Raw genomic sequence first — 23,696 nt, forward strand, 5'->3', positions numbered from 1 at the left:
CATTACGCCGTTATCAGAGCCAAGTCCCCATTTTTCATATGCGACATTTCCATCAATCCAAACTGCGATTGCGGTTTGTAATAACGTTCAAGGGCATATTTTCTTTGCCCCCTGTAATGCAATTTAAATCATAAATCTTGCGACGACGGTTGAAAATTGAACGTTTTGACTCGGTTTCGCTTGTGTTCGGCGGCATCCAAAGTGATGTCACCGTTTGTTATTCCACGCATGGTTCTATATTCGTTGGTCAGAGCGCGCAATTGTTGACTCACATCGTCAAGGAAAAAAGTGTTATCAATTACTTAGAAGGATGTTTACTGAAGTTAATTTTGTGACTGAAATGCAAACTCTACATTATTTGTGTAATTATGTCGTGTAGTACGAGGTTGCATGTTTCATTATTAAATAAATTATCAGAAATGGTCATGTATTACATATCTGTAAAATGTGATTTACAAAGTCCTGTTTATTTTATTAAACTTTTGTAGGTTTATAACAGGTTATGCACTCAATGGAAAATTTGAATACTTGGTATTAATTTACATGGAAATGTCACGGAAATTAACATTGTCATTGTTATACTAAAAATTTTATGCAGCTTTAACTAAATGGTTAGTTAAACACGTAGGTGAACCATAGTAGCCAAAACAAAGCCAATTGTTTACCGTGTGCGAGGCAAAGCAAATCGCAACTAGCGCTACTTTCGCATTCGGGACGTGCACGAGGCACATTTAGCAGTCTCAGGGGACGTCGGCGGACTGGTAATTAGCGAGAGAGGCGAAAAATTTGCGACGGCTTAAATTTACGAGGCGCAAATTACGCGATTCTGGCGCTATCGCTGCTGCACGCCCGTTAATGTGCACGCCTTATCGAACGAGGAGCGGGGGCTGGCGACCTGCTGCCGCTGGCGCTGATCCTATCAGACACACCACCTCACACTAATCACGACACAATATATCTACTTCTTTTAATAAACATGAACACAACTAAGTTGCTTGTGTGGAAAGAAAATTCAAAGGCTTTCAAGTTGGATAAGGTTACCAACGCTAAGTTTTTTGCACGATAAGATTTTGCTTTTAAGCGAAAAATTCAGATTGTTTGACAAAACACTAAGAAGTTAAATTAAACAAATATTATATCAAAGGAGACGCGGTGATCTCGAGTAGGTATAAGAATGTAAAACTGCAAGAGTTCCACAGTGAGCAAGTTTAATTTAATTCAAAGATGAGGTGAAAACACAGATTGTTGAGATGTAAATTCAAAAATTTAACGAAAATTAGAAACTGAAAAGACAAAACGAGGAAACGAGGACTGACTGAGAATATCGTCTTTGGTCAATACGAGATTAGCTAAGGACGGTAGATTGACTGCAATGATTTTTAGTTTTGCGTAAATACAACAAGAGATTTTGGCATAGACTAATTTATCGGATGACCATAAAGCAAAAATCTTTCTTTGTCGGGTGACAATGGACGATAAAATCAATGATATATTTGGTCATGTAATTCAGTTAAACCACTTTAATTATGCCGAGATAAGATAGTGCTGATAACAGTTATCGTTGCCGGTTTAGGTTTTGGTCTATCCTTATTTTCGAGTTAGTCATTGTTACTAGAATAGGTATAGATTATATTTAACGGTTTCAAATTTAAGAAACAATTTTTCGTTTCTCGGAATTTTAGTGCCGATAAACTATGGATTATTTATTTAACTTTTATGGGACTTTTGGGCATGAAATGAGGTCTCCTATATATTTGTAAATCAGTTTCGTGCATACGTTCAACGGATTTCGAGTTAACAATTCAATTATTAAAATTGATATCTGTATTAAGTGTTGGTACGGGCCAATAATAATAATGCACGGCGGGCTCTCTATTGACACACGTTTTTATTGTCGAGCAGGTAGCAGGCCCAGCTGTACCCTCGTAGGATCGTTGCAAACAAACCATTGTACGTACAAATGGATAAGCCCTGCCATTTTTAAAATTAACACGCTCAGCTCTGCTTTACTGCGGTTTTTGCTTTTAAAATATAATTTAGAGCATGACAAAGTAAGCAAATTTAATCGTAAATTTTTTCGTTTTGTCAAGTGACATAAATGTAAGAAAATTATTTGGAAATTTCGGATAAGACATTTTAACAATCTTTCCGTGAAACTTTGAAGCTTCTTAACAAGACCTTGGATTTTTTAAAGAAATATGTGTCTTTATAACGATGGCCGGTTAATATATGGAATATTTTATGAACTATTTTTATCTTCAGTCAGCACACTGTTGTGTTATATTACACGATAAGATTAAAAACTACGTAATTTTCTCACTGCAGATATGATAAGACAAGCATGCAAGTTTTGGTTACTATTAATTTGGAAACTGGAATTTTCAAGGAGACTCACTGATAATTTTTACTTACTTTTATCCAAAAAGTTACAGTTAAGTCTGACTAATAAATTTCGGTTTACAATATATATATTTAACTCAGTACAATTCATAAAATATTGCTCGAGTAAACCCTTTACGGTATAAAGATTGCAATTTCTGGATTAAAACAGGTTTTCAGAATTAAACACTTTGCCGCAAAGAATTGCAGAGGAAGTTTTATAGAAGAAACATGAAAGAACACATCACATAAATCTACGAAAGAAATAGCCAAACCCACTAGTAGAAGAAATTGAAGTTGAACGATGAAGGGAAAAGTTTCGGCCGGGATTAGGAAAGTCTACTTAGCGTAACTTTTACATTATAGGCAATGTCGATGAAAGCTTTAACTTGGGTTTGTCGTGCGAGTAGCACAGGCCCCCTCTGCATTGGCAGGTTAAACCAAGGCAAAAGCTCTCATGCGGCGGAGCGAGCGGACCGATTCAGCAGCATTACCCGGCACTAGAAACATACCGCCCGCTCCTACTGTTGGAAACTTTCCGTCGAATTTCGGAAATCGTCGATTAACTGCGTCCACAAACAAAGATAAACACTAACAAGACTGATGATGGTACGAATCACGATTGCCAACAACTCACTAGCCTTTATTCACCAAACTTTCACGATATTCACTTTGTCGCAAGTTCCGAATTTCGACGAGACAAGCCGCATTTAATAGAATGAGCGTAACACTTACATGATGAGGGATAAACAAGCCGGGTAAGGGAGTGTAAATGTCCGTAAGTTAAAACATAGCAAGTTGCACGTAAGTTAGGAGAAACGTTTCGCCGGTAGCGTAGAGGTCGCGTTCGCGGCCACAGTGGGGCGCCACGCGTCGTGTTCGGGGCACGAGTGCGGTGCACGGAGCGGCGCGAGTCACACAAGCACAAGCGGAGTCGGCGGGCGACTGACGGGAGGCGAATGGCGCGGCGCGGGGGCTGCTGCTGCGCGCGCACCCCGCGCCCGCGGCCCCGCGCCGCCCCGCGACCGACGCCAGCCGGCCGCCTTATCACACCGCGCGGCGCGCCGCTTCCTTTCTCCTCATGCAGTTGCGAGCTTTTCGCCACTGCCACACTTCCGCCCGCCCCGTCGATTGTATAGAGTTTTAGCCGGTCAATGTGTTGCACCGATTATTTCCACTCTTTGAGCACAAGACATTTTTTTTACCGACATTCATGTACCAGCGAAAATATTTTTAATTTTTTCAGCTTTAAATTGGGCAATATTAATAACATACGTGTGGAATTCACTATATATATTCTCGTTTTATGATAGCTCTATCGGGCCAATGCTAATTGTTTCAAATATCACGGCAAGAAAGCTTTCACCGAAAGCTTTGCCTTGCCGAGTTGACAAAATACAAAAGAGAGAACAAAGGACTTGATTGCAAGGTTGCAACATGTCTGGTAAGTTGTCCATGTCGGGTGAATTGTGGGGGGAGGGTGCAGTGTGTGCAAGCGAGCTAGCAACAAACTCCGGCGCAGGCGAAGAGCGGCGAAAGTGCGCTGCAGAACGAGTTTGCGTGGCGCGTGACCTGCCGGAGGACACGATAGACTCCCCTCGCCCTCGCAATCTGATGCTCACTCTAATACAAGTTATCGGATATTAAAGCAATTAACCTAATTGAAAATCCTACTTTATTATTGATCTAAAGCGCTTTATGACAACTTCTACACCTAATAAGCAAAAACTTGGTCAACCTATTTGCTTCAATTAACCAAAAACTAATATGATGCTGAGTAGTGAATAAACTGAATGCTAGTTATGGACTTTCTAACAGTTGTGGCTCTATTCTGGAACGAAGCAAATTGTAATCCTCATCATTGATCATTCTTGCCATTTCGAAAGCTGGATCATGGTGAACATTTTTACATCTTACTTTCATCTTAGCCACCTTACTGGGAGTGACCATAAGACTGAGTTATCGAATGGCCATGTGTTTCGAAAAGTAATGTTCAGTCTGAGATAAGGTCTGCATTGTCTGAACAGTTTGGTCGGTCGTGCAGCGTTGCGGGCGCAGGCGGCAGCAGTCACGAATGCGACGTGTGCTAGTTTTTGTGGCGCGCACGCCACCAAGCGTGACGTCTATACGCTCGTTTATACGCTTCTTATAGTCGTTTGACTCGAAATATCCAACCATTTTTTATTCGGCTAGCTATCATCTTAATAATGCAGAGCTGCAAATGATTTGTTGTAAAATCGTGGTCAATGCCCGAGACAAGGCCAACTTATTGTTGCCTTCAATTTAACTTTTAATCCGCTGTATTTTGCAATGAATTCTAAATGAGCAAAGTGCTAAGTTTTATTTAAACTGTTTGAGTCCATATTAAGATGTTTCGATAAACCATTAAGAACCACGTGTTGAAATGATAATAAGAGAAGTAAATATAAGCACTGAGTCAAATGAACTGATACCAAACTATAACGTTCTAATGCGAACACTTACTTAAAACAATTTAAATATTAAAGAGAATGTAAGGTAGAGTTTCATTTTATCAGGCAATTAGTTGGTGGTACATAATAGCATTAAAACTATATCAGTAGCCTATATCGCGTTCGTGGAAGAGCTCCGTTCTGAATTTTTATTGCGCATTATCTTGGTTGGTGGCGGGTGTTTTCTTCATACTTCACCTAGTCGGGGCGAAAGCTTATTGCGCTTCATAAAGTAAGAAAGCACGCGTCGGCCATACATTCTTCTCGGATAAAAGACGGGAAATAAGCACGGCAGCGGTGCTAATTAGTTGTTTTTGAACAATTTTTTTAACCGTCTAATGAGTGAGCAATGATACCGACAGCTGTTTCGTCGTGCCGCTCGCCTGCTCACAATGCGTGCCGGCGAGCCGTCGTCCAACGCTAACACGCGACTTAAGTGTTACCACTGTGCTTTAACAACGGCAATGGCTATTTTTAAACGTAATTAGCATGCTAATATATCGATCATTGATTTTTTAAATTTTAAACCAACGCTACAATTAGGATGAAAACTACTTTTATTTCCGTATATTTGAATTGCTACATAAATGCAGCAAGTAAAAATGCTGAAAGATGCGCTCCGTTGGCAAAATTCGGCACCGAGACAAGCGGCGCAGTTCAATAACCTGCCGTTCATCTCGCGTTCGCAAAAAATGCACTGCCCCGTCCCACGACGAACGCAGTTCTCACACACATAAAAATATAAGTAAGTACAGCGTATATGAAACACATACCTACAACACAGTTACCAATCACCGCACGTGTAATCGAACACCGCACCTCTCTCCTTGTTCGGATACTGGAGAACATTTCGAGAACAATGTTTATTACCAGCATGATGTTAGCGATCATGGCGGGTATCTCCTTTGAACGCAACTAAGTGCTGAACTTGAGATGCTTAAACAAGCCAATCTGCGAAAAACATTGCAATCGACACTTCTATAGAATTTATTAATTAAGTGGTAGCTCGTTAAAATTTCTGTTTTGCTGAATAATGCGCAAAACGTAAGTGTGGTCAATTGTTCGACAACAATAAATTAGTGGGGGTGCGCCCACGTTGCTCATCTCGACATCAGTTTACCGTGCACGCGCCGAGTTTCCTGTACCATTCACATCATCACCATTTGAGCACCCACAAACACGATTGTCCTTTCCTTTTGTGACTTCATAAAGACAATATTTATCATATTTAAAGACGGTTGACATCATCTTTAGAATTATCTATTCATACGGTAATGTTGAATCGGTATGTTATATCGGATATAACATAAATAAATAATTTAAAAAAAAACAGATTTAAGGAGATATATTTATTCAATGATTAATAAATAATCGAATCTCACGCTCTACTGCAATTCTTTTGAAAGTATGCCGGCGACATCAAAACAATAACGCTGACTATCACCCATTGACACTTACGATGACCGTGACAAAAAATGTAATTCAGTTTCCGTTAGCATAAGCCTCGGAAAAGTGTCAAAAAAATGAACGTCTATACGAGAACAATAATACCACTTATGCGATAAGAGAAGAGAGTGCGCACGAAGTGTGATTCGCGAGGGTACCGTTTTAAACGCGATTTCGCCAACACAGAGGCTCCAATTCTCGGTCGACTGCCGCCGTGTATCCACACACCAATTAAGCTAAATTAAATATACGAAGAATTTAGAAACTGGTTAGCTTCCTTGAAGCGCGACGTAGTAATTGGCTAACCCCCGCTAGGAGCACGGACGCATCACTTGTGATTTATTGATTATTTTTTTCTTTAGACACTTGCAACTAGATGAACAATTACACTTCAATAGAAATTATTGTCTAGTCACTTTTTTTAGTATTCTATAGTCAGCTAATTGGGAAGTAATTTCATTGCCAATTAAAATAAATTGACTTGCAGCAGAAAATCATTTTGGAAAGCTTAACGCGGATAAACTCTGTATTTTGTAACTGCTGTTAAATCGACGAGTGGCTTCTATGACGATAACTATACATAACATATTATTTATAAAACACAAAATTACAGAAACGAAAACAAAGCATTCGTATGCACACGCACTTGATCAAATAAATTAACTTCATAGTCAAATTATTTTTGCATTATATTTCTACAATTGACATGTTTTTGATTAAATGTATAGAGGGTGGTGTTGGTAAGTGGGTTGTAGATGACTTCTTAGCACCGCGGTACCAACGTTTAATTAAAAGCGGTGAGGCGGAGTCGCGCTTCTGAGCCTGTCCCGAAGGTTTCGCGCTTACGCCTGTTTGATGACTCCGCATAAACGTTAATTAACTCGCTCCATTCGACTCAACATTTGTACTCTGTTGCCTGCCTACATTGATCTTCTTACAAAATTCAACTGCACATTAATTGTGACTATTTACGAATTGCAGTTTGTACACAATTCATCTCGAAAAAGTTAAAATGTATTTTGTTCAGTATACGATGCGCTCTTCTGGAGTCGAAGGCGGTGATTTCCGTGTGTTCGGTTTTCGATGAACGTTTGCCCATCTTTAGATGATTCGCGTGCTGAAACAGGTTCCGGATCAGTGACGTAGGTGCGGAAATGAAAAACTTCTATTTGCTGATATTTGATTCACTTATAGTGATCGGCCGAAACGCGAAATTGTACAGGTGTTTTGCTGCTCTTCACTTGGAGGTAGGTATTCGTTTACTTTTCGGATCGAGTTCATACTAACAACAATCTTTTAAAATATAGTGCAGTCCTGATAAAAATAATAGTCAGCAAAAGAAAATTTAAATTAGCAGTCACTGACTTTTATAATTGGTTAATTAAAATAAACGTATTTTATGTACCATAGACAAGTAAAATAATTAGATTCGTTAACCACAGTGCTTATTAGCTTAAAATAACTATGATTTAGGTGTTGTATTAGAGTTACAGTGGTACGTGGAGGGCGTCAATGTTTAACAGCCTGTAGACAATGTACCTATAAGTATTATAAGAGCAAGTGCTTCAGAGTAGCTAGTTATTATCCGAATTATTCGCTAAGTAATAAGAAACGCAGCGAGCGGCGCCGGCGCGGAAAGCGCACAGTGCTGAGTGGCTTTTAAGGTCGCTTACCTCATCTCACCGCCTCTACTGAGGCTATCTGACTGTTCATGCACGAATTTAGTCCGATAGCTCTTTGTTTATTTGATCGCTTATAATGTCTCTCAGGGGTTCGAAACACGTATCACTGCCGAAAATTTAATACAATTTCGATTTGTTCATGAATTTATTGTAGATAATGTTTTGCTTGGAGGTGAACAAAAACAACCAGTACTGAGTAAACCTTGATTTTGATGTGCAAAAAATGTTGAGTCATGACATAAAAATATAAGCAAATATAAGAACACAAAAGATACTTTGTGTTGCAAAACGCCAATCATCGTGTCTCTTAGCTAGAAATTGAATTGACATTTGTAAATAATATAATTGTCAAAATTTTATGTCGTAAATTTATGTAATACGATTTCTCGAGTTCCACGTTCAGGTTTTCAATTTTAATATTGAAATGAAAACGAATGTTTTTTATGACACACAACAGGTATATCAAGAAAAAAAAAAAAAAAACGAAAGTATCAACGGAACTTGTTTTTAATCCTCGACTAAAAAAAATTGAATAAACAATAAAGCGCGTGCAAGCTATTTTTAATATTTTGCCGTTTTAAATAAATACATAACCTACTTCAATATTATAAATATTTGTAGCAGCATTAATTTAGTTACTTGCTGTATGAAACATTTCCATGAAATTTTGATTATTAAAAAAAAATGTGTATAAACATTCATGGCCATAACAAGGTGGCATAATACGCAATCTGTTAGTCATGTTTAAATGCGATGCTCTCTGGTATGGACCGTCTTACCAAATTAGTTTTTAGGATTGCCGTATATGTCTGGCTCAAAGACGCAAATGAAGTACAGGGAATCAGGAGTTCGATTGTTAGAATTTAAGCTCTTATGATGGTGACGAAACAAATTAGGTTCAACAAAAACGAAGAGCCTGTCGAAGCGATTATAATGATTTATGTCAGTACATGGAAGTGTTTAATATCGTTTTTGCCGTCTAATATAATTCCTACAGAGATTTTGCTTAAGTTACTTAGTTGTTTCCGGACAGGGACTGAAGGCACTGCGCTGTGTGCGATGCGGTTCAACTCGGTTGCCGCAACTCGTAAATAATGGCGTCTCATTGTGGGCCATTATTAATGAATCTGCCACCCCGCGCTCCCGACACCGCACCCGCCCGAAAGCCAAATAACAGGTGCGTCTAACCCCATTCGCACAATCTATTTTCGATGTCTTATAGCCGTGCAGAGAAACGTTCGATGCGTTCTCCTGCTCTAAATATTCATACCATATGCCAGATATTGAGATTTGTTTGGGCGTCATCTGCTCGACATCGTCGTCTCTAAATAAGCGCGGTCTCGTGTTGGCTTTGCGAAGTTTCATTAGCCGTCTGGGAATACTTACTTATGGTATCATGTTGCTTGAATTGTGTACGGAATTTTCACCTCCTAGGGAAGCAGTTTCAGGAAAATAGCTCATTAATTACAGTTAAGAATAACAAGAATTTATGGATATTGAAGATAAACTTCAATGTTATTTATAAAAACTAGGTGCCTACATGTTCGTTTTAAAACGAGGCTTCAAAATTCTTGAAACCCAGATGAACAAAAGTGACTATTTTAAATAAGTAGTATGATATAAAGGATACGGGACCATCACACGGGGCCACGTTACTTGTCACGGATGCACGAGGCCTTCTCACTGTCACTCTATTATTTACTCCACAGAAAACTGCTTTTCATATCACAAGCAGCGGCCCGCAGCGGAGGCGCACAAAGATGGCTCCCTCGCTCCCTACATAAATGCACTTACTTTATGAATGACGTAATCGTAATATTGTTCTGAGCTTGGGTTTGTGTTCATGTTTCTCTGCAATCAGCTTTGTGTAATGGTTGTGGAACTTGACTATTTCCATTAAATGGAAGAGCGGTTATTTATTCAGAAGCAGACAAACCCGTTTGATACATCAACGTGACGAATTTGCAGACGATATGATGTCTGTACCAATTTAAAAATACCAGTTTTTTACTTAACTTGTTACTAAATCGCGACTGACTTTTGTTATTGTCAGATTTGGATTAAACAAGGTCACGAGCCGAGGTTAAGCGTGGAACAAGATCGCGGTCGATGTAGAATAGGACCAAAAAGTGTTAATGTCTTATGGAACAAATTGTGATTCACAAAACTGACGTAATGAAGGAAGTTACCACTTGGCTGGAATCAACCTACGCGCCTCCCGCCAGGTCGACCGTACCGTCATAATGTTTCAAAAATATTGCTTTGATCCGGTACCATTATTACTTAAACTGGTTAGATGTTCGCAATGGACGTTAAAGATTAACTTAATAATTCTGGTCTGATTTCTGCGATCTGTCTGGAAAGCTTAAGAAGTAACCTTGCTAAAAACGATGACGATCTTCAAGAATCGTTATAATATATTTTCAAGCATTCACACAAATGTATTTACATACCGGTTTATATTTATTTACATCCATCAATAGTGGCGGTGATTTCGGAGGCATCTATCCGTCTTCAATCGATGTTAGATCACCGCTCGTGTAAATTAGCATAATGGTGTTGAAGTCGATGACGTCAGTCATCTAATTTGATTACATCAGGGCAAGGCCACTATGATTAGCAGTAAGCATGAGAGTGCGCAACTACAACGTTGCAAAGTTTTTCACCTGCTAACCTTTATTGCTAAAGCACATGATAATGAATCTTTTTGCGCCATAACATGATCAAATTCAAACTGCACTTCAAAGCGGTTAGAACTCGCAACTTTAACAAAGGATAGCTCTCAAAATCCAGTCACAGTGAGTGTTGCTTTGAATTGCGCCACGCAGAGCCAAACTAACGCGATTCGAAATTCGCCACAATCGTTCAGGTTAATAAATCCATTGATAAGGTAGGCATAAAGCGTATAATGAAAATAGAATTTAATACCAGAACCAAATAAAAATATAACTTCATATTTGGTTAGCCTTTAACAGCATAATTTGTCGAGCTAGGTAAAAGGATATAAACAAAGAACTCTGTCTAAATTGCTGCTATAATTCCGTTACAAATTCTCACATTTCCTCGAATTCAGCCGGCGCTCGTGTGGATCATTTGAATTATAAAGTGAGAAGCGAGTGCATGCACAGTGCATAAGATACCTTGGCTATGTAAATGAGGTGTGTGGAAGCTGCAACTAAGTAAGGGCGAGTTTACACCTGCGGGTCGCGCTCGGCGTGTCTGGGGCAGCTATCGGCCCCGCGACCCGGCCATAGTTCAATCATAGGGGAATCTCTGTCAACTTCTTTTAGTAACCCGTTAAACAAGTGAATTACATTAATGCTCTTGCAACGGTCGTTATTATCGACTAGGGTGTAATTGTATATCGTTTTCTAATAAAGGATTAGATATTTGAAACATCAATGACATTTGTTTTAAGAAAGCGATTTTGACTTCACTTTAAGACAAACATACAAAGGTACACCTAATTTTGAATTAATTTTCAATACCTTAAGCAAATCTAGATCCGACATCCAACATTCCTAACTAAATTCTGTACCTATGAGCCTATGAAGTCATGTTTTATCTGTTCAGGTAGCAGTTTGATAGGAGTTCATGAAAATTCATTGTTAATAAAATAAGACGATGCATATAAAGCATGGTTAACGAACAAACAGAGAAATAAATTGATCTCTTAAAACGATCCAGTGACCGTTACTCAAAACTTTGAACCGGCTTTGTTCCCAAACACGAAACTAATTTATTCGTATCTCGCCGTACCATTCCACCGTACTAAATAATCGAAGAGCAAATTATAAATGCGTACTAACGGTCAAGTCATAGTTCAAAGATTAGGGCAGAGGGCAACCCTTTACCAGTATCGCCGGTGCGGTAAGGTGAAGTTTAAAATTAAATCGAATCATTCAAGTGAGTTCGATGCATGCTCAACTCAAACAATATTCGATATTTAATAAAAGCCCCTCGGGTCCTTTGTAGATGTTGTTTTGATGGACGGGAGCAACACGCGTTTTATAAACAGTTTACGTTATATGTAACAGATTTGGTCACGTTTAAAAAGAAAAGTTGTCTTAAGGCGTAATTATTGTTATTATGATTTTTTTATTTTGCTGAGCTAAAATTTCTAACATATGTTTGGCGTAGGTGCCGCCAAGTCTGTTCTATTTTTGTTCGTTTTAAAGTGCGGCGTCGGTCAGTCACGGAAGTGCAAACCCTTATCGCAAATCGACACACGGGTAGTATGAGCAATCGTCAAGGGCGGCGGCGCGGCGCGGTGTAGCGCGGCGCGGCACAGCGTCGGGGAGGCGCGACTCGCCGCCGAGCGTCGCGTGCGGCGCCGCTAATGGATATTGATGGCTATGGCGCGACTAATTAGCCCCCACCACCACCTTTCTGCCGTGCCTGCTTAAGCGCTTTTTTTTCACGGTGACAACGAGCGATACAACACGCTTTAACGGACACTCATCAATCTCCCTCGAAGCGTATCTCGTTCGACCACTCGAAATGAATCGAGCGATCGCTGTCTCAGGATGACATCATCCGCGTGCGTACATATTAGATTCTAGCTCGTGGGAGTGACGTCGATGCGCGTCCAAACAATATCACAATCGAATTAGAAGCCGGCCTGGTCTGGGCGGTATCAATCACCGTGGGCGGGCCGCGCGACATTGGACTTCAATTAGGCGGGCGGCGCGTGTGATTGCTCTCACTCCTCTACACGCCAAAGGGTTACTTGACCCACTTATTAGTCTCGTCGTGCGAGTCCTCGTTTGCCGGAAGCTCGGAAATGAAGAAGTGATTCAATATTTATATAATTTAGAATTCCATGATATCGGAAATTTTAAGATGGTATTTTCTTGGGAATTAATCCAGATGATAATTTCTACAAAGAGGCTATGATCACGAATATTTAGTGTAATCATATTAAACGATCATGCTTGTAACTGAATATGGTATAACATGTACTATGTAAAAATCAAAGCGGTAACAGTGACGGGAGAGGCGATTAAAATAACAAACGCTTTTAAAAAAAAAGTTAAATGAGTAAGAACATCTGTCTGAAGAGACAATGCATTAGGTGTATTATCTGTAGAGTAATAATGTGACATACAAGTGCAAACAAGTTCGGTATAAGTTAGTACGAAGCGGTTGAGACCGTCTGGTGGAGCGATTGACCACAAATAGGTCGCAGATTGAATAACACTGCACTGACCTGTGCAGGTTTCTAAATATGTACAAAGTGATATTATTGTAACCGCAGACGATATTTCGAAACTCTGATATCGACTTTGGTGTGCAAACGTGAGCCACACGGTAAGAGCAGGCGACCTAAGGTTTGCATGCCTCTATATTTGGGATTTCGCAAGTTTACAATTTGATCTAGTTTAGTGGTGGATATTCAATCCACACGCATTGGTTTTTGTCTCCAAATAAAATGAATTTTGGTCACACTAAGTTAAGAGTTTATGAAACAATCTAGGCAATCAAATAATAATATTATAATAATAAGTTTTGCGAAACTAATTGATTGTTAAAATTAAATAATCAACATTTATTGTTAAGGTCATTCGTCGGCATGGGAACGGCGATAAATTAATTGATTTCATAGTGATCGTGTCGTAACTGTCCCACACTACGTCTGTTTGCAAAACATCAATATTTAGTGCATTCACATAAGATTGTTTTCATTTCGTAACATATGTTAGAACGTGTCAAATTATTATGAAGTGTAATTTTGCGAATGGCTTATAATTTTATTGGTGTATAAATCTTTAGGTACTTTTAACATATTGATAAGTCTATTTTATAAATAACACGATAAATAAAATGAACTCTCAGTTGATTTATTCACTATGATAACAGCGGTAAGTCAGTCACCATCAATCAATCAAGCAGCCAGCCCGATGTAAATGTCTAGATGTGCAATATCCATCATTATGTACATACGTGCGATAATATTAGCAATCAATGTTTTGAATTGCATAGAAATTAACGTAAAACGACAAAGTTAACACTATTTAAATTAATATAAAGATGTTTTTATAGTTTCTTACGAAACATAAATCATTGTCATAATTGATAAAAAAAAAAAAACATTAAGCTTGTTCAAGTACCATATTATGTATATTCCCTTCGTGAGTAGTTTTGTCAGACATCTATTTCAGTGATTTAAGAACAATAGAAAGATAATCTTGTACATCCAAGTTTTATGCCGTGTTTGGCCTTCGAGCCGTCATGTCTCAACATAAATTAGTAGTCAAACATGTTTACCACTGTTCCAAGCTGTCGATTTATTCCAAACAGCTTACGGAATATTATTGTAAAGTACACTAAAGATACTTGTTGCTAACCATTTCGTTTATCTACCGGTTTACAGATACTCTCTCTGCGGACGACGCTACTCAGACTTTGACATTAATTGACATTCACCTGAAAGCCGATGGAGTTTGCGCGTTAATTGATAGATCTCGGCAGTGAATCCTGAAAGCGAAATTATCTATGAAACTTTGATCCTTTATACAAACAGATAGATATAACAGTCTGTTTTCTATTTTATGTTCAAAACACCTGCATGATATTTTCGTACATGCCAACTATTATTTTTGATGTCATTCTGGGTCAAAGATAAAGAGGCGTAAGGGTCGTTTGCGATAAATGAATTTGATTAAAAATTTTACTTGAGCAAGATTAGAGCGGACTTTTTAATCAGTTGAGAACACGAGTTCATTTTTACGAGCTTCATCTTAGCAGTTCTTTTTAATTGGCCCTCGACGCGCGGGGGCCTTGTAATGCGCAATTTAATGATCCTTCAAAATGTGAATTGCATTGCTGCACCATCTTTGTGTTATTATTCTTTGTAACAATAATTACTTTAAAACTTACATTTTTACTTTGTTACACAGTAGAATAGGAGTTGTCATGCTTTACAATTTGTTTTGTTGTTATTATGCAAATATTTCGAAGATTACAAGATTACGCTCGGAACAGATATGTTGAAATTAAAATGTTCAACACATTCTGTAATGCTCAATCGTAATCAGTAACAAAAAAGACGCATTTGACTTTATCTGACGCAATGCGTTGTTTTGTTCCGCTTCAGAATCGACATTGAACAAATTCGACACGCGGACACAGGCCAAAACAGCCAGTAAAAACTGACCAATCTAAATGTTATAGCTAAATGACATTTTAAATAAAAAATAAATTGCTTTTAAATATAACAATACGCAACAGTTTATAATGCTGCTACGACTAAATGTTGAATAATGTTGGATACCGAAACTCGTAATAAATATTTAATAACGTATATTAGTATGACATAACATGGAAGGGATCATAAATTGTGTTTATTAAAATATTGATAATATACTTGCAATTTTGAAGTTTTCGCTAGCGATTGCAAAACATGTGCCGTCGCCTACAATTTTTTTTTTTTTTTTTAAATATCGACAATAATCGATCAGTTTTAATAAAATCATAATAAAACAGGTAAAAAGAAACGTATTTTAAATTAAACATGCACCCCTGGGCCGGCAGTTGTAGCTGGCATCTATTTAGAATACAAATCAACAACGGCTTTTATCAGCTGACCCCGTATTTGTAATCTTAATAACCGGGCCGCTTTGCGTGAAAGCAGCTAAATACGTATTTTTGCATAAGATAGGATTAAAATACACTACTCTTTAGTATTGAGTACTAAGAAAATTCTAATTACCAAAGTGATACGTCATGCTTGGTTCTGAAACATAGATCAATTGAAGCTTGTAGTGACTTAATCAGAAACAACATATAATCTTGTTTAAGAATTCTTTTAAAATGTGACTCTAGATTAAACATAATTAGGGTAGGTATAATTTCGGATGCTACCTAAAACCTAAATTGTGTTGCTTGCAGCGCGGGCCGGCGGCGCCGGCGCAGGACGACCGCGTCCGCGTCCTCCATGTGGGCACACGCAACAATGAGCTCATACAACCGGTCGCAGGACCGTTACAGATGAGCCACCGGCGGCTTCACCGTCGCCTGTGAATATGCATGAGCCAAGACTTGACCTCGGGTTATTAGACCGCGCTCTCGGAGCGTGGGACCGCTCAGGCGCAACAATCGACATTTGACATTTGCGTGACACTCGTCTCACTTCCCTAAGTTCAAGTCGTATTAAGATTTCGCGAAAGGTTATAATTTTATTTTTAGCATATTAAGTGACTCATTTATTTTGTTGCATGATTTGTACCTCGATAACCAAAATATGTAGTCCTTAAAATAAATTAAATGTTCAAAATCAAGTTCAGTTAAGAGTATATCGATACGAAAGTTAATTGATTTCTAAAGAAATTAGCGTGTGTTGATATTTGTTGGACAGGCCTTCACTCTGAAAACATTTGCAGCCCATTTCAGTTAAGGCGATGTGGAAATCAAATGTAAGATGGCAAGCCAGAGCGCGAACGGGACGTGGCCATCAATCAGAGGAGAGGCCGCGGGTCAGGCCCCCGCACCCCGACCACCTGTCGCGCCCGCCAACTCACACCAATTGCTAATCAGTCACTAAGTTACGCCAAATCTCAGCTTGACAGCGAAACCTCGTACCGTGCGTCATGTTATTGGACGAATAAGGATAGGCAACTCGATATTTATACATATTTCCCTAAATGTTATATTCCGTCCATGTCCGTGTTAACTGAATTTGGTTTGAATTTATTTACGTCTATTAAACAATGAAATAATACGTAATCAGACTCTTTAAGGCATTTAAAATAAAACAACGTATAGAATGTATAGATGTGATGCCAGGGGTTTTCTAATAACGCGTAATAAAAGTAATCTCATGGACCTTTCACCCGTTGAACAAAAGAATTATTGCTCATCGAAAGAGCGGGAATTCTCGCGTAAAATAGCAGACATTTTTGAAATAGCGGTAGCTTGTCATTTGAAGCGTCGGTATCGGAGTCCGGCAAGCGGCGAGCCGCGGCGATCGCTGTAAATTTCATCGCAATAGTGAATGTACACGCGAGACTAAAAATAAACATGGCGGCCACAACGGGCGTAGTCAGGCGATACTGAGATAACTGCTCCAGCGTGTATCGCCGACAACCGATGCGGCCCCACTCGTTGTTGTGACATGCGAATATGTCTCACACTCACACTGTATTATATTGTTTAATTAGTTTAATTTAGAACACTGTCTTTTGAGTGGGCGCCAAAAAGCTTTTTTTAAAATGACAAAGCAAATTTAGATTTTCGAATTCTCTACTTTTAATTGAGATAGAACTAGATACTAATACAACAAACTCAAAATACCTAACTTTTGTTTAAAATTATAAAATAACCCTTTTTTTTGTAAACGTGGCCAGTATGTCTGTATGTATCTTAAATGTGGTTAAACTTTGGGCTAAAAATTAAATGCACACGAAAAATAGCAAAAAAAATACAAAAATGTATTTTTCATGATCATATTCTTCGTAATATATGGAAAAAGATTTGAGGCGGCTAACGAGGGCGTTTTACCTTTGGTAAAACGAATAAGACTAACCCCAGTTCAAAATGTGCAATGTGACAACTCCATGCAGCATTAAGAAGACATTAGGGGTGGGGTTAGAGCAGCGACAGAGGGCGCATTATTTGGCTATTTATCACGTATCCGAGAGCAAACGAATATACTTTTTTGACTGTTACCCGATACCCAGTTCCAAGTTTCAACAACTAACTTTTTAAATTTTGAGTACAGTGAGTCACCAAGGTATGATACATATTAATTATATTCACAATATGCTGAGGATATATTAGAAAGCATTCATAAAAGCTGTCACTTTCGCTGGTTGGGCCACAGCAGTCGCTTGAAATCGGCGCATGAACCTTTCATCGCGCGTCACTACGAGCTTTCAAAAAGCTTTCAGTGGTCGATCGCGCTCGCTATGATTATGAGTGTTGCCAAATACGTTCTGCGATTGGAGTTATGGCGAATATGAATAATTGTGAAACGTTGAAAATTGCTATTGTATAAGTTGACGTAACGTCTACCGCGTTAACCTCTCAATTTGTATGGATAACTGTGGCGTACCACAAAGTGCGGTTGCCAAGCGCCCGCAGCGGAAAATTTGGCGGAAACCGATCGACATCGCGGCTCAAAACTATGCATTTTAAGTCAAATCAATCGATACGCGGTCGGACGCACACGTGTGCTAGTTGTTTATGTGCCACAAAAACCACAAAGTTTTGCGAGACTGCCAAATGTGGAAGTACATACTTCGTATGAAGTGGCTTTTAGGGTTTCCCATGAGAGGAGTTAGCTTACGTTAGTGGACGAATGGGGCACAACTCACGCGGCGTCATTATCGTTACAGTTCAGTGGTCGGCGCCAATTTGAGCGGGTGTGTAACGAGCACTGCGCCCACCGCGGTCCCAGGACTTGCTTAATTGAGCTCTCTGCACACTCAATTTCTTTATACTAAACTATAATTCTATTCAGATAATTATGCTATTCAAAATGACTGCGTCGACACATTTGCTTGTACGCTTTAGTAGGTACAAGAAAAACAAAAGTTGATTCGTGTTGTAACCTTAGTCCTTAATTTACATTGAACAACAGTATTACGGGGTGTGGTATCGTTCAGAGAACTATCGTCGAGGTTGATGGAGGTAGATGGCCCGTGGTGGAGACGGGTACCGGAGCGTGCCTGCTCCCGCACCCATAAATATTTTACGGTGCACTCCTTTATGGTATTGTGATTAGATTGTCGCGCTGCTTGTGCCACGCGAATCTATGGTATATCGAATTTGGAATAAAATGAACGCGTGTCAAGTATTTCGGGAATGTAATAGAATTTGGCTAAAAATACGTCTTTGTGGATTTGCAGCATTACTTTGCTCTTTTAACAAATTATTACTTTTGCCGTAAAACGAAGTCCTGTCTATTGTAACAGGTTTTGTAAAATTATGTTTGCTTTTTATCAGAAAAAGGAATATTGACGTTTTTTACTTATAAATTTATGCTTTTTCCTTTTTGACGTCAATTCGGAGTAATTCGAAACAATCTTGGCCAGTTCCGGAAACAATACAGATATGAAGACAAAATGTTAAGGTTAAGAAAAGCGTACATTTTCCTTTCAATATCGGAGTAATAAGTGTGTTATAACGCAATATGTATTGAAATACAGCGTTGTTCGATCTAGCTCAAGCTGAGGCGCTGGAGAACATGATGTCTACACGGCGTCGGAGAATGGGAAGTGGTAAGGTCGCGTTACGCCGTTTGAAAGTGAGATGCGAGGCGCCAGGAGAGCAACAAATTAAGTCCCCGCGGGGAGCGGCTGCCCGCCCACGCCCGCGTTGAGAGCCCACCCGCGATAACGTCTCGCCGAAGGGAAAACTTGAATATTTCCAACGAATTACGTAACCAAATTCGCTGAATAAAAGTTCGCGTACGTGCCCCGACAACCGGCAAAGTATTATTGAAGTTCTCTTTACATTCTAATTAGGAGTTTAGAAGCATTTAATCGTTGAATATGTCGCCTTCAAGAATCCATTCCGCATAGAAAGTTTATATCGACTACAGAAAATGTATGAAATATATCGTAAATTTTGTTCGGAAGCAACTTTAGTTCCTTAATATGTAATACGTTATCACTCCTTGACTTCCTCATATCCTACACACAATATGAAATGCTATCGCTACGTGTGAAATGAGAATATTTTTTTTTATTCATGAATATTACATCGAATTTTCGGTCGAAGATTTTCAAAAGTGTAGAGCGCCTGACAAAGCTTCAACGAAGGTTATAAAATTCTATAACTTTTTTTGCATATAATTTATGTATAACTTTTAATAATGCGTAAAAAAGGTATATGTTAATAACGTTCATACGTGATACATTTATACATAATGCAGAAAACATTATATTTTATTGGCCAATATTCCTTCATTTTATATTACGTTATTCGAAAAAAGTTATAGTCGTTTCACGAGAGAAATAAAACTCTTACCGCAACATAAACTTTATCACATAAAGTCATAAATATTTTGTACCAATATCACTTCCCCGTTTGAGGTGTGTTTGGCGTACGTTTCTAAATGATAAGTTTAAACTTTACAGGGGATAAGATAAATGTATATTTTTCTGGAATGCTATTTTCTAGCTTTGTTATGACAATCGAGCCTTAAATGCTAATAAAAGTACAAAATAACTTGAAGGTTCTGAATTAATTGCAAATGCTTGTATTTAAAATGACACTGTTGGATTAACGAGCAGATTAAACAAGCGAGAAATAATAGACGCACGATACAGTTAATGCCGGTCCCATAAAAAAGGAGGAAGAAATCTGCCAATAGCAAAGCTTAAGCGAAGGTATAAAATTAAATGGGTAGAAGGCGTTTTTACAAGTTTATCGAGCGTTCCACATCGGGCAGACGTCTAATGGGCTCGCAGGCGCCGCGCACGCTGCCTGTCTGTCTCGACGGCCAGTGACGTGCGCCCGCCGCCAGACCGTATGAAACCGACATTTAGACCTTACCAATTTCCGATCGATAGCGGCTACGAAAACGTTTCACTTATGACATGTCACGCTATGTTACACTCAGGAAGGTAGAGCGATAATAGATTAAAGAGTTTACTATGAACAAGTGATTGTAGTGAGAACAAAAAGGTCGGAATGGGGGCTACTTACACTGAACGGCGCGGTTGGCTGCCCCCTGCTCCGCTTTTAATGCGGATTTATCGACTCAAATTAATCGTGTAAGTAGAGAGTCGGCCGAGGAAAGTTGCGTGAAACGCGATAAAGGACCTCTATTCGTTCGAAAAGCCGTTCATTGCGATTTAAGCAAATTGCTTTTCGTTAAATACATATCTAAACCTGTTAAGTGAGAACATGATTAACAAATTAGATATCGTCATAATGCAAGCTATTTAAACGTTGTCGTGCAAAAGTAGGCAGCTTTAGAGGCGTATTATTGGACATACCAAAGTACCTTTTACCATAATAGTAACTAAGTAGAACAATACTTTTCACAGTCGAAAAAATTAAATGCAAACAAGTCATAAAAAGAATTTTACGATTTCGCGTTGAACACGAATCAAGTTAAGTTTGGCTTAGCCATAAAAAATATTTTCAGTTATTTACCGGAACGCTAGTTTGTTATTTATGTATAAAACCAACAATTAACAACTTCGATTGCCAAGAGGTTATATTGTTTTATAAACTCCACAAAATAAAACCTTGTTGTGTATTATTTGCCAAATAAATTACACTTGAAATGATTGGATTAGATGATACCTCTCTAACAAATTACATATGTAATACATGTAGAGTACTGATAGCATGTTTTGTAAACAGCGCGTAGCGTGGCGATGCGGTTTCGGGTGCGATGTCGAACGCGACTGGGTCTCCGGAACGACACGTCAGCCCACAATCTCATTTGTGCTTCCCACTACAACGAGCGACACGTAGGAAATGAGATGCGATTAGCTTACCCAGCCGGCGAACATTTGCTCTGTACATCGGCACAACATTCACATAAATTTAAAATAGCTGTGACAACAAACCCGTAAGGAAATATTGTCTGTTTATCAGCGCAGGTAGACCGTACTTTGCAATGAACGTGTTGCTACGTACATTTTAACTTTATAAGGCGCTCGCTATCACCCTAATCGTGCCGTTTCACTTACAGATTCAACTGCAGTAAGTTGCCATTGTGCTCTCTTGACGTTTGATAAATGATCCGATTAAAATGAGATTGCTAACAGTCTCTTTTTAGTTCGAGAACGTACTATACCTACCTGAATCATATTCGAATAACTGCTGACGAAGTAATATTACTTTGTATCTATGGATATTTTCAGAGGTTTTTGTTCAGATTGATTCGATCTGCTAAAATAGAAAAAGCAAAGCCAATAATTCTTGCTATAAAAGTTATTGTTAAATGATATTCGCTTGAGAAATGAAAGAGCTAACACGGGTATAAGTTACGATCATCAGAACCGTCACAAGTAATTCACAAAAGATATTTGAAACGAAATGGTTTCCTCAACTTTTGGAATAGAAAATTTCAAGGAATAGCTGTGTGTTCTTCGACGGGGAGTGGGAGTGATTCCGAGCCGCTTACACTGGCACCCGCCCCGGGACTGCATAATACATTGCGGAGAATGCACCGCAGTTTGATCCCTTTCTAGACAAGGTAAGTACGACTGTACCCCGAGTGGAAAGTTCTCTTGATGTTACCTCCACTTTTCTACCAAGTAAGGACATGAGCTAGTAAGGGGCTTTACGGTTTCAAACTAAATTGACAAAGTTTTGAGTATGACATCTCTTTGTCTTCTTACAAAGGAATATCGGCCATGTTCAATTATTTATGACTAATTGTTCTTACAAGTTTGGGAGTGCAAACTTCGGTGAAGGTATTAAAGGGATATGTATAAACTTGTGTCAGAATAATGAAGGTATTTTATTATACGCACACACTGCAAATGTACTAAAATTTCAGGCAAAATTGAATAAGTGCAATTACAATGTCAAGTGCTAAATATGTAAACGATGATAGTAGCGTTGGCTCAAAACCAAGAAGCCGAGTTATTTCTATTCTAAATCCCGTCATTAATAAGGTAGCAACAATTAATATAGACTACTTTGACAACCGTCATCATTGATATTTACTTTTACGTACTTTCAGCCTTCATTTCGTAATTTGTTTCGGTTTTTATGGATATCGATAATACTTGAAATAAAAACTTTTGATTTTGATTATACGGACATGAAACGAACTCAGAGGAAAAAATACCACAGTAATATAAGTTTGGCATCTTAAAATATTAATCATAAATCTTAGTGCGGAATTTAGTGTAAAAAATAGAATATTGTTAAGCGAACATAAGCGAATAACGAATTAAGACTTGTTTCGAATTTCTGCTAAAATGTTTAGTAGTTTCGAATGGATGAAGTATACTTGCAATCACTGTGTGGTTATTTTATGAGGACGAAGAGGTGTATGGGCCCAACTGTGATGTAGACGTCGGTTTTCGTAGGGGCAATCTGGCATTTATTAATGTGGATCGGTCTGTAGTTCCAGACAATGCCGCTCATGTTACTCCGTTGTGGCAGACTTAGTGTGCACTACAAGTTTACAATCATTCGGAGTACGACAGGATGCGTTTTATGTAAGTCGGATTGTACATAATTTGGGCTCTCAAGTAATTTTCACGAAAGAGTTATTTCGCGACCCATCCTAAATTAGGCAAGAACAATGATAAGTCGGTTAACGTATTTGTGAATTGGTATTTGTGTGAAGAATAAACATTAAAACATTAAACTAACCCCAGACGAATGATTGAACCAATCGACATGCAGGGTAAAAAAAACAGGAAAGTATTGAGAAAACTTGAACTATTTTGCTGAGCAAAGTTACGAAAGATAAGCGAGTAAGATCTTGGTATTTTGCCAAGAGAGAAATCATGAAAAATTTGACAGAGAGAGAAACAGCGATATTTAAATCCGAAATAAATTTTCAGCTAGACAAAATAATTACAGATGAATAGTCGGTAGATAAATTCAGAATATGATATGACTTGTCATTGCGGTTACAGTTTAATTAACTTGGATAGTTGTAACTTATGTAATTAGACTTACTTTGAAGAGAGCTCCTTTACAATGATATATGACTCCGGGCAAAATCTGAAAAGATGAGAAAATCGTTATTAGTAAAATATTTTATACTGTGTCGGTATAAAATGTCATTTTTGGA

At 38.5% G+C, this 23,696-nt stretch overlaps 1 protein-coding gene across 10 annotated transcripts in view; it reads right to left on the bottom strand.

Moving 5' to 3' along the window:
• LOC113501159 (protein muscleblind) overlaps positions 1 to 23,696 on the bottom strand; it is a 95,082-nt gene that overhangs the window by 48,394 nt on the left and 22,992 nt on the right. For 4 of the 10 annotated variants that reach the window (XM_026882208.1, XM_026882211.1, XM_026882210.1 and 1 more), the window contains exon 1: positions 3,115 to 3,336. The gene's annotated coding sequence lies outside the window, so the exon portion shown is untranslated. Of the gene's footprint in view, positions 1 to 3,114; positions 3,338 to 23,581; positions 23,627 to 23,696 lie in introns of those variants that run through there. The other 6 variants (XM_026882213.1, XM_026882207.1, XM_026882206.1 and 3 more) reach the window with 3 other exon arrangements.

Source organism: Trichoplusia ni, chromosome 15 (assembly GCF_003590095.1).
Source record: "Trichoplusia ni isolate ovarian cell line Hi5 chromosome 15, tn1, whole genome shotgun sequence".
Classification (NCBI taxonomy): Eukaryota; Metazoa; Arthropoda; class Insecta; order Lepidoptera; family Noctuidae; genus Trichoplusia; species Trichoplusia ni.